The following is a 9,580-nucleotide window of genomic DNA, read 5'->3' on the forward strand; positions in this document are numbered from 1 at the left end:
AGGGCAAAGGCAGTTTTCACAAAAATGGTTTTCATTGAAAGTGTCTAACAGGGTGATTCCCTAAAGAAATAAACTGGGGAAGCGTGGAAGAGATGTCCAATGTACCCAAAAATTAATGCTCCCTGCAAAAACACAAAAAACCCCACCAAACTTGTGATCACTGATAGGACTACAACCTTCGCTGCACAGTAGCACCTTGAAAATATCAGTGAGCAAACTTACTCATGTATTCCAAACAAGACTGTAACTAAAGGCACAACCAAGACAGTGCCCTGTGTCTGTCATTGTGGCCAGCTCTGCCACCTTCCAGTGTTTTCATCCCATGCAATCACAATTACTGGCCTCAATTCAGCCGGGTACTTATGAAAAGCCAGTGGCTAGTAACATAGCTAGCATCAGATCCTTAATAATAATAATAGCTGAATAATTGAAGGACCATGTGCTGTGGTTGGCAGTTGAAAGCTGTGAACTTCAAGGTAAGGTTTGAAAGCTAAAAGCCTATGTTAACTGGCTGAGCCTTATTCAGTGGGCGGAGCTATCAAAAAGGCCAGGGCTTTATAAAGCAGTGCACAAGCGACCAGGGAGCTTTGCGAACAGGGGCTGCTAACAGGGAGTTTCGCAAGGGAGTGGGAAGGGGGCAAGGTTCACTTACTGTTCTTTAAAACCTGTAAACTAAACTGCATTCAAAACTTTTGATTTAAACGAAACCCTTTCATTAACTAGGTAGCTGCAGGAGACAATGCAGGCAGAAGCCCAGCAGCAAAGTGGGGACTATCCAGTTTATTGCACTGAGTGCAGCATGTATGATTACCTGCCCTGTGGGCGGGTGGCGTATGTGTGCAGTCGGTGCAAGGAGCTCCTGGCCCTCAGAGACTGCGTCCAGGCTTTGGAGGCCAGGGTGGCAGAACTGAAGGAGCTAAGGGAGGCAGAGAGGTAGAATCATAGAATATCAGGTTGGAAGGGACCTCAGGAGGTCATCTAGTCCTACCCCCTGCTCAAAGCAGGACCAATTCCCAACTAAATCATCCCAGCCAGGGCTTTGTCAAGCCTGATCTTAAAAACCTCTAAGGATGGAGATTCCACCACCTCCCTAGGTAACCTATTCCAATGCTTCACCACCCTCCTAGTGAAAAAGTTTTTCCTGATATCCAACCTAAACCTCCTCCACTGCAACTTGAGACCATTACTCCTTGTTCTGTCATCAGATACCACTGAGAACAGTCTAGATCCATCCTCTTTGGAACCCCCTTTCAGGTAGTTGAAAGCAGCTATCAAATCCCCCCTCATTCTTCTCTTCTGCAAACTAAACAATCCCAGTTCCCTCAGCCTCTCCTCGTAGGTCATGTGCTCCTGCCCCCTAATCATTTTTGTTGCCCTCTGCTGGACTCTTTCCAAGTTTTCCACATCCTTCTTGTAGTGTGGGGCCCAAAACTGGGCACAGTACTCCAGATGAGGCCTCACTAATGTAGAATAGAGGAGAATGATCACATCCCTCGATCTGCTGGCAGTGCCCCTACTTATACAGCCCAAAATACCGTTAGACTTCTTGGCAACAAGGGCACACTGTTGACTCATACCCAGCTTCTCGTCCACTGTAACCCCTACGTCCTTTTCTGCAGAACTGCTTCTTAGCCATTCAGTTCTTAGTCTGTAACAGTGAATGCAGAGGTGAAAGTAAGCCGGTCCCGTCTGGTATGGCATACCGGCAAGAGCCAGTACGCCGTGCTGGACCGCACCGGCTTCCACTATAGCAGGCAGCCCAGAGCCCTTTGAATCCCGCCCCCGGCTCGGACGGCTAGGCTGGGGCCGGATTTAAAGGGTTCTGGGATGCTGCGGCGGCAGGAGCCCAGAGCCCGTTAAATCCTGCCCGTGGCTCCAGTGGCTGGGGCTGGAGCTAGGTTTAGAGGGGAGGAGGGATAGCTCAGTGGTTTGAGCATTGGCCTGCTAAACCCAAGGTTGTGAATTCAATCCTTGAGGGGACAATTTGGGATTTTAGTTACAGGATTGGTCCTGCTTTGAGCAGGAGGTTAGATTAGATGACCTCCTGAGGGCCCTTCCGATCCTGAAATTCTACGATTCTAACCCCTACACTGCCACGGCTCCAACAGCCAAGCTGGGGCCCAATTTAAAGGGCTCTGGGCTGCCACAGCTGCAGTCAGCCCAGAGCCCTTTAAATCCCACCCACGGCTCTGGCAGCTGGAGTTGCAGTGGGGATTTAAAGGGTCCAGAACACTGTGGCGGCTGGAGCCCTGAGCCCCAGGGGCTCCCAGACACCTCTGCAGCTGGGAGCCCCAGGTTGATTTAAATCCGGAGAGACCACGCCTCTTCCAGTTGAGGCCACACCCCCTCAGGACTCCAGAAGTACCGGTAAGTCCTGTAAGTTACCTTAACTCCTGAGTGAATGGGATTCTTCCATCCTAAGTGCAGGACTCTGCACTTGTCCTTATTGAACCTCATCAGGTTTCTTTTGGCCCAGTCCTCTAATTTGTCTAGGTCCCTCTGTATCATATCCCTACTCTCCAGCATATCTACCACTCCACCCAGTTTAGCGTCATCTGCAAACTTACTGAGAGTGCAGTCCATGCCATCCTCCAGATCATTAATGAAGATATTGAACAAAACTGGCCCCAGGACCGACCCTTGGGACACTCCTCTTGAAACCGGCTGCCAACTAGACATGGAGCCGTTGATCACTACCCATTGAGCCCGACGATCTAGCCAGCTTTCTATCCATCTTATAGTCAATTTATCCAGCCCATACTTCTTTAACTTGCCAGCAAGAATTCTGTGGGAGACCGTATCAAAAGCTTTGCTAAAGTCGTCATCCACTGCTTTCCCCTCATCCACAGACCCAGTTATCTTCTCATAAAAGGCAATTAGGTTAGTCAGGCATGACTTGCCCTTGATGAATCCATGCTGACTGTTTCTGATCACTTTCCTCTCCTCTAAGTGCTTCAGAATTGATTCCTTGAGGACCTGCTCCATGATTTTTCGAAGGACTGAGGTTAGGCTGACTGGCCTGTAATTCCCCAGATCCTCCTTCTTCCCTTTTTTAAAGATGGGCACTACAGTAGCCTTTTTCCAGTCATCCGGGACCTCCCCCGATTGCCATGAGTTTTCATCAAGTATGCTGATGAGGCTTTCCGGGACACTGTAGAATTGTCCCACCTCTGGTCAGACAGCCCCTGTGCTGTTGAGGAGGATGAAAGGCCCAGGGAAGGAGAGCAGTCAACAAGAGCAGAGGGAAACCTTCCCATAGTTGAGACTCTCCTTCCAGATGTTGTTAGGGTATCCTCTCGCACTAAGGTTACCTCTCATTAGGAAAAGGCAGGTGTTAGTAATGGGAGGTTCGATCATTAGAAACATAGATAGCTGGGTTTGTGGTGACCGGGAGAACCGTATGGTGACTTGCCTGCCTGGTGCGAAGGTTGCGGATCTCTCGTGGCATCTGGATAGACTTATGTGTAGTGCTGGGGAGGAGCTGGTGGTCGTGGTACATGTAGATACCAATGACATAGGGAAAGGTAGGAGAGACATCCTGGAGGCCAAATTTAGGCTACTAGGGTAGAGACTGAAATCCAGGACCTCTATGGTGGCATTCTCAGGAATGCACCCATTTCCACGCGCAGGGCCAGGTAGGCAGGCAGAGCTTCAGAGTCTCAATGCGTGGATGAGACGATGGTGTAGAGAGGAGGAGTTTAGATTCATTAGGAACTGGGGAAACTTTTGGGATAGGGGGAGCCTGTACAGGAGAGATGGGCTCCACCGAAACCAAAGTGGAACCAGACTGCTGGCACTTTACATTAAAAAGGTTGTAGAGCAGTTTTTAAACTAGGAGATGGGGGAAAGCTGACTGCTGCAGAGGAGCACGTGGATCAGACAGAGACTTCTCTTAGAGGAGAATCTATTGATAGAGATTCTCTAGGTTATAGTCAGGAGCAGAGAATGGAAGAGGATAATGTTAGGGTCAGATCAGACGAGAAATATTCACATAGAGAATCGGACATATCAGAAAAGGGCAGACAAAAAATAGTGACAAGCTTTTAAAGTGCTTGTACACAAATGCTAGAAGTCTAAATAATAAGATGGGTGAACTAGAGTGCCTTGTGATAAAGGAGGATATTGATATAATCGGCATCCCAGAAACCTGGTGGACTGAGGACAATCAATGGGACACAATTATTCCGGGGTACAAAATATATCGGAAGAACAGAACAGGTCGTGCGGGGGGCGGGGGAGGGAGTGGCACTGTATGTGAAAGAAAATGTAGAATCAAATGAAGTAAAAATCTTAAGTGAATCCACATGTTCCATAGAATCTCTATGGATAGAAATTTCATGCTCTAATAAGAATATAACATTAGGGATCTATTATCGACCACCTGACCAGGACAGTGATAGTGATGATGAAATGCCAAGGGAAATTAGAGAGACTTTCAAAATTAAGAACTCAGTGATAGCGGGGGATTTCAGTGATCCCCGTATTGATTGGGAACATGTCACCTCAGAACAAAATGCAGAGACAAAATTTCTTGACACTTTAAATGACTGTTTCTTGGAGCAGTTGGTACAGGAAACCACAAGGGGAGAGGCAACTCTTGATTTAGTCCTGAGTGGAGCGCAGGAGCTGGTCCAAGAGGTAACTTTAACAGGACCGCTTGGAAATAGTGACCATAATATAACATTTAACATCCCTGTGGTGGGAAGAACATCTCAACAGCCCAACACTGTGGCATTTAATTTCAAAAAGGGGAACTATGCAAAAATGAGGGGGTTAGTTAAACAGAAATTAAAAGGTACAGTCACTGAAGTGAAATCCCTGAAAGCTGCATGGACGCTTTTTAAAGACAACATAATAGAGGCCCAGCTTAAATTAAGAAACACAGTAAAAGAACTAAAAAAGAGCCACCGTGGCTTAACAACCATGTAAAAGAAGCAGTGAGAGATAAAAAGGCATCTTTTAAAAAGTGGAAGTCAAATCCTAGTGAGGTAAATAGAAAGGAGCATAAACACTGCCAAATTAAGTGTAAAAATGTAATAAGAAAAGCCAAAGAGGTGTTTGAAGAACGGCTAGCCAAAAACTCAAAAGGTAATAACAAAATGTTTTTTAAGTACATCAGAAGCAGGAAGCCCGCTAAACAACCAGTGGGGCCCCTGGATGATTGAGATACAAAAGGAGCGCTTAAAGATGATAAAGTCATTACAGAGAAACTAAATGAATTCTTTGCTTCAGTCTTGACGGCTGAGGATGTTAGGGAGATTCCCAAACCTGAGCTAGCTTTTGTAGGTGACAAATCTGAGGAATTGTCACAGATTGAAGTGTCACTAGAGGAGGTTTTGGAATTAATTGATAAACTTAACATTAACAAGTCACCGGGACCAGATGGCATTCACCCAAGAGTTCTGAAAGAACTCAAATGTGAAGTTGCGGAACTATTAACTATGGTTTGTAACCTGTCCTTTAAACGGCTTCTGTACCCAACGACTGGAAGATCGCTAATGTAACGCCAATATTTAAAAAGGGCTCTAGAGGTGATCCCAGCAATTACAGACCGGTAAGTTTAATGTCAGTATCAGGCAAATTAATTGAAACAATAGTAAAGAATAAAACTGTCAGACACATAGAAGGATATAAATTGTTGGGCAAAAGTCAACATGGTTTCTGTAAGGGGAAATCGTGTCTTACTGATCTGTTAGAGTTCTTTGAAGGGGTCAACAAACATGTGGATAAGGGGGATTCCCTTAGATTTCCAGAAAGCCTTTGACAAGGTCCCTCACCAAAGGCTCTTACATAAATTAAGTTGTCATGGGATAAGAGGGAAGATCCTTTCATGGATTGAGAACCAATCCTATCCAACTTATTCATAAATTATCTGGAGAAAGGGGTAAAAAGTGAGGTGGCAAAGTTTGCAGATGATACTAAACTGCTCAAGATAGTTAAGACCAAAGCAGACTGTGAAGAACTTCAAAAAGATCTCACAAAACTAAGCGATTGGGCAACAAAATGGCAAATGAAATTTAATGTGGATAAATGTAAGGTAATGCACACTGGAAAAAATAACCCCAACTATACATACAATATGATAGGGGCTAATTTAGCTGCAAGTAATCAGGAAAGAGATCTTTGAGTCATTGTGGATAGTTCTCTGAAGACATCCATGCAGTGTGCAGAAGTAGTTAAAAAAGCAACCAGGATGTTAGGAATCATTAAAAAGGGGATAAGAGAATAAGACAGAGAATATATTATTGCCCTTATATAAATCAATGGTATGCCCACATCTTGAATACTGCATACAGATGTGGTCTCCTCATCTCAAAAAAGATATACTGGCATTGGAAAAGGTTCAAAGAAGGGCAACTAAAATGATTAGGGGTTTAGAATGGGTCCCATATGAGGAGATATTAAAGAGGACTTTTCAGCTTGGAAAAGAGGAGACTAAGGGGGAATATGATAAAGGTATATAAAATCATGAATGATGTGGAGAAAGTAGATAAGGAAAAGTTATTTATTTATTCCCATAATATAAGAACTAGGAGCCACCAAATGAAATGAGTGGGCAGCAGGTTTAAAACAAATAAAAGGAAGTTCTTCTTCACACAGCGCACAATCAACTTGTGGAACTCCTTGCCTGAGGAGGTTGTGAAGGCTAGGACTATAACAGCGTTTAAAAGAGAACTGGATAAATTCATGGAGGTTAAGTCCATAAATGGCTATTAGCCAGGATGGGTAAGGAATGCTGTCTCTAGCTTTTGTCAGAGGGTGGAGATGGATGGCAGGAGAGAGATCACTTGATCATTACCTGTTAGGTTCATTCCCTCTGGAACACCTGGCATTTGTCACTGTCAGTAGACAGAGTACTGGGCTGGATGGACCTTTGGTCTGACCCAGTATGGCCATTCTTATGTTATGTTCTTAGCTCTTATTTAGTGCACTTTACAAAGGAGGTCAGTATCGTTATCCCCATTTTATAGATGGGAGAACTGAGGTGCAAGGAGGTGATGTTTCTTGCTCAAGATCACCCAGCAGGCCAATGGCAGAGCTGGGAATTGAACACATATTTCTTGAGTCCCAGTCCAGTGCTCGTTTTACTAGGACACACTGCCTCCATTAAAGCTCGTGTAAATTGGCATCATGTCACTGAAGCCGGTGGAGAGAGACATGCCAGTGTACCAGCTGAGGATCTGTCCCTCAATATCAAACGTTGCTTAGAAAAGTCATATTAATTCCTTCCCTTCTTTCAGGGAGCTCTGAGTCACCACAAGCTACCTTTACCCCTTCACATCCAAGCAGTCTCCTAGTCAGTCCAAAACATGGGTTGGGCAGTGAAGACTTTGATGTAGGATGAGCACCCCTCCACCCCCAGGAGATTTCTCTTTTCCCAAATTAATGTTCTTCCTAAAACACTTTGTTCCAGATTTCCAGTTTCTATCTTTGAACAGGTATCACTGTTGATGCCGAGGGAGATGCCTCGTTTTCATGAGCTCCACAAATAATAGAGATGCAGGCCATGCTTTGGACTTCTATAGTGCATGCCACTCTGGGGATTTGGGGGCAATAGCACATTCTGGGGGCCTGGCTCCCTTTTCCTTGTTCCAGGGTGAGCACGTAATTCTTCACTACGCCATCTGACCAAATGAACTTGGAAAATCTCTGCAGTGAGAGGAGGGTGAGCTGGCCTTTGGTCCCAAATTAGCTATAGAATTATACATGGGAAAACAAGATTGGTTGTTCAAAACCTTCAAAGCTTTTCAAAGAGGCAATGCTTAATTTAACAGACTCTTCCATCTCTGTTATATCTTTTTGAATATTTCAGCACTTACTGCTCCAAGACCAGCCACCACCTCATCATTACATATTAAATAAAGATAAACCCAGCCCATAAAATGTTTGCCCACAGGAAGGCGCATAAACAACAGATTCTTTATGAGGGAGCTGTGTACACACAAGTGTCTTTCTTCAGTAGCAATATAAAACTGCAAATAAAAGCTTATAGCAATCTACTAAAATCTGTAAAATGTCTGTGCTCTGGTTTACTGGCAGCTACATTTAGGAGAATCTCAGGGCAGTGTTCTGCAGACTACTTCATCCATGCAGACTAGCTCCCACGTCATTTAAAATTTGCAAATTTAATTCAGGTTGGGGAACTCTGTATGTAACATAATATAATGAGATTGTAATTTTGCAGCATAATCCAGTGCTGCCATGCTGTGATGCAACTGTTTTTTTATCCCATAGGACAAGTTTCTCTAAAGCCGGCAATCCTTAAATGTCAGCACTGTAGGCCAGATTTGCAAAAGAGCTCAGCTTCCATTAGACACCAAAAGACAAGCCTAGATTCTCAAAAGAGCTCGGTGAACACAGCGCTGAGCCAGATGAAAAGAATCCCAGTAGGAACTGCCAGCTGATGAGCGCTCCTGAAAATCATGTCCTGCATGCAGCAGGATGATCTGGGAGCACAGACCTCTTCATTGCCATTAAAGAAGCATACACCCCCAGCCACAAATACATTTATTGGTAACGTAGCCTTCTTCCATTAGAATTGGAGGGAACTGCATGCTTGGGTGTGATAAGGGCCTATTGGAATATTCTCAGACTGGGTTTGTGCTCCCATGTGTTGCACCTACCAAGCGTTAAATTCAGACAAACTTGCAAATTATACATGATTCTGATGCTGTTGAAATGGATCTTTAATGGCCCACAGTTCAGCAGATTGTTACCAGTACCAGTGAAAATTCAGATTCAGTTTGCTTAGTGCACAGCAGTTTATTTGAGAAAGAATCACACAAGCGGTAAAAGGTTTTATAATACACATGTCCCTAATAAGCCTCAATTCCCCAAGCATAAACCTTCAGTAACTATGTTGACCTTACACAGTATCCTAATCAGCAAACAAAGCAGGTATAGCTACCGGTCTTAGACGGAGACTTCTTTTCTTCTCTTCTTTTCCCCTCTCAGGTACTTGGTCTGTCAAATGTCACCCAAAGCAGGATTTTGGTTACCTCGAGGCCCTCAGGTTCAAATGTCCTACAAAAGTCCCTCATAGCAGGGTCTTGGCTACCCTGAGACCGTTAGTCTTACAGCATCACAGACTTCTTCAAATGTTAATTGCGGAACGAACTAACTAACTTTGTTTAGCATTTATACTTTTTGTTCTCAAAGGCATCACATATTTCTGTGGGCATTCATTATTGGTTTTCTCTAATATTTCAGAAGGGACTGCAAAACAGAGACAGACCGAAGATCAGTTGACGTTTACCCTCTCCTCAACCATTCACTTAGCATGATGTCATCCAGGTCAATCTGTACCAAGCCTATTGATTGCATGTTTTTGTGTTTTCTTTACTTTGTGAGCTGGTCACTCATCTGACATGTTTCGAAGTCTCATGTTGAAACACACGCACAGACAGAGCCTCAATTAACCATTCAAATTCAATGTCAGTGCTCCCAGTAAGTTTCCACACCAACTGTTTGATGCTAAGAGAATCCTGCTCCCAGAATCCTCTAGCAAATTTAGACATCCCAAGCCACACCAAATTCATGCTTACCTCATTCATTCATATCGGTCACAGTATTTCATAAT

The 9,580-nt window shown here is 44.3% G+C and overlaps 1 protein-coding gene across 3 annotated transcripts in view; it reads left to right on the forward strand.

The window, feature by feature from the left end:
* NRG1 (neuregulin 1) overlaps positions 1-9,580 on the forward strand; it is an 843,690-nt gene that overhangs the window by 290,192 nt on the left and 543,918 nt on the right. The window lies entirely within an intron of this gene.

Source organism: Gopherus evgoodei, chromosome 6 (assembly GCF_007399415.2).
Source record: "Gopherus evgoodei ecotype Sinaloan lineage chromosome 6, rGopEvg1_v1.p, whole genome shotgun sequence".
Classification (NCBI taxonomy): domain Eukaryota; kingdom Metazoa; phylum Chordata; order Testudines; family Testudinidae; genus Gopherus; species Gopherus evgoodei.